Here is a 2,953-nt window from a genome sequence, read left to right as displayed (position 1 = left end):
GGGCAACATTGCATATCTAGTCAAGTTCCCCCTTGAGAGCATGCCGCTCTTCAAGGGACTTGGCCAATGCCTCCGCATTTCAGCCATTCGTCGCCTTGGCTATCTCTAGGTCTTGCTCTAATGACTCCACCTTTCCACCCAGCTCTGGAAGAAGGATGACATGCTCAGAAGCAAGCTAAATAAAGAAACCAACACATCGAAAGTAGAAAAGATACTTACCGAGGCAGGTGTTCCTGAGGATGGAGAGTCCCTCCGCCTGTTGAGTCACCTGCTCGTGCAGCCGGGTGTTCGCCTCCTCCGTCCCCATCACCCGGCACCGAAGCTCGAGCACTTCTTGGTCGGCTTCCGATCAGGCCTTCCGCTTCGACTCTAGGGAGTTCTGCTCCATCTCCAAGGTCTCTAGGGTACCTTGGAGCATCGCCCTAGTATCCACCAGGGACTTCCATAGCACCGCCTCGGTCTTCGCCTAGCAGGCCTTTGCCACCACAAGCCCCCACTGGGCAGCAGTTGCTCGCTCCGCCACAAGCACTTCTGCCGCCCGCGCCTTGGTCACCTCCGCTGCCCAGTCCTGGGACTCACGGCGGGTGGACTCCAGCTAGTGCTTGAGCTCTTCCATCCAGGCATGCTCCATCTGGAGAAAACAAGACTTGTGGCTTGACATCTCCTCTAGCCCCTACAAAATAAAGAAGCAAGCATGCTGAGGCAACCGACGAAAGACCAGGAATTAAGGACAAACATAGAAAACTCACCACGGTGGCATGGGGTAGGTCAACCGTGACCACCCACTCGGCGGACTTGACCCACTCCAGGGCCTCCTCCAGCTTCACCCTATTTTGGGTGAGATCGGACTCCACTGCAAGTCCTCTCCCCCCGAGCGCGTCCTAGAGCTGACACTCCTGCACATCCCGAAGGACGAACCGCACCTTCCTCGGATCCTAAGAGCAGGGCCACACTAGGTCAGTCTCCCTCAGCCCATCGGAGGGCCCGGCCGATGACCGGACCACCGCCAGCCACTGCGACGGCGCTAGTGGCTCCACCCTGTCCCCTTCCTTGTCGTCAAAGGGGATCTCCACCACCTCAGTTTCATGGGCCGCTGGTAGGCGTTCCACCACCGGCCAGGCCATGTCCTCCCCCGGCACCTCCGGCTCTGATCGGGAGGGTGAGCCGTGTGGCCCTCCGCCCGGTAAGGTAGGGAGCCCGGTCTCCCTCTCCTCTTCCACCGTAGCCAGTGGAGGAGAGGCCGCAAGGATACCTCCGACATGGCCTCTGCCATCACCACCAGGATCACCGCCAACACCGTCACTGCCGCTACCGCTGTACTGGCAACCGACCCGAGGGGCGCCGCCCTCGGAAGGGAAGGACGCGCCACCACCACCCTGCTCTCCCCGCCACTCATCATGGCGCGCTGCAAGGTGGACCTCCACTCCTCCTGAATGGAAGTTGGGGCGACGCTCACTCCCGTCAGCATCTGGCCATTGTAAAAAAGAACAGGTCAGGTTAGTCGCGCTCCAAAAAACTCAACTATAAGATCAAAAAAGGAACAAAGGACATATACCGGGCCATAAGCGGCAGGGGTCTAAAGCCCGGGCCCACCAAACGAGGGCCACTCATGGGTTGCGACCCGTGCCCCTCACTTCGACAAAGGGGGAGTCTTCTCAGCCAGCTTCTGATCGGCCCGCAAGTCACCACGGCCGCTGGCTCAAAGTGTGCCGATCGAAGCAGCTAGTGGGGCTTCCCCTGTTGCGGGTCACGCACCGGTGCTGGCCCCGAGGATGTGCGGGTACAAGCCCGCTCCTCCAAAGGGCGCGGTGACCACATCCGCTTCACCTCCCGCTCGTCGATGATGTCCGAACTCACGGTGCGCTTCCTTGGCGCGGGGGCGTCGCCACGCCTCTCCGTGTCCCTCCCACCGCTGGCAGGTGCGACCGTAGGCTCATGATGTTCCCCCAAGGTCGCGCCGGCATCCTGACCTCCCTCCTCCTTGGAGGAGATCACATCATCACCCATCTTCGTGGGGTCCTCCAACTCAAGCTTCGCCTCAACGTCGCTCCGACTCTCGCCGGCGTGCATGAGCCAGGTGATCTCCTGCTCCTACTACTTCCTTCGAGCCTCCTAGGCTCTCTTCTTCTTCTTGGTGTCTGCCGCCTCCTTCTGGGTGACTTGTCATGCTGTGCACTCTGGCCCCTTCGGAAGATGCGGTTGGGATTTATACTTGGCGAGTCCCTACAAAGCGGACGACTTGAAATCAAATTGTAGGAGAGCAAGATCGAAAAGAACACGGAGTAAGGAGGGGAGAACATACTAGGTTGGACAACCTAAAAGCATTGAGGGCTCTAGGCTTCCCATCAAGGGACTCTTTGGACCTTAGTTGTAGCACCCGGTCCATTCGACTCTAGACTTCATCGCTCGCCAACTCCTCCAGCGACGTGCGGTCGGGGTCCATCGGGCCGTTGTACCTCCACATCGGCCATGTCCTTTCCACCAGTGGGGCAACCTGATGGTGGAAGATGGTGTGGAACACCCATGCCCCATAAAGGCCCCGCTCCACTAGCTTCTGGTGCTCTACCTTGATGATCTCCACCTTCTTCTTCTCCCGGCTAGAAGGGCCCCACGACCAATTGTCCCACCTCTCTGGCCTTCTATCGATGAATGGTGAGAATGACGCCTCCACTAGGTTCCTGATGTAAAACCACTCCCCGTGCCACCCCCAGTTGGAGTCACAGGGGGTGTACGTAGGATAGGCGCCCGACGCACTCGGTTTCTTCTATTGGGCGTTGCCCCCCACCGCCATAGTCTTAGGCGGATTCCCCACCGACAAAGCTCGCCCGGTGAACATCCGCCAGAAGAAATCCACGTGTGGCTCCATCCCGAGGAAGGCCTCGCACACCATGATGAATCCAGCGATGTGCAACACCCCAGTCGAATTGAGGTGCTGTAGCTCCAGGCCCCACTC

Source organism: Miscanthus floridulus, chromosome 15, assembly GCF_019320115.1.
Source record: "Miscanthus floridulus cultivar M001 chromosome 15, ASM1932011v1, whole genome shotgun sequence".
Classification (NCBI taxonomy): Eukaryota; Viridiplantae; Streptophyta; class Magnoliopsida; order Poales; family Poaceae; genus Miscanthus; species Miscanthus floridulus.
The sequence above is the reverse complement of the archived record's forward strand: the minus strand, read 5'-3'. Positions refer to the sequence as shown.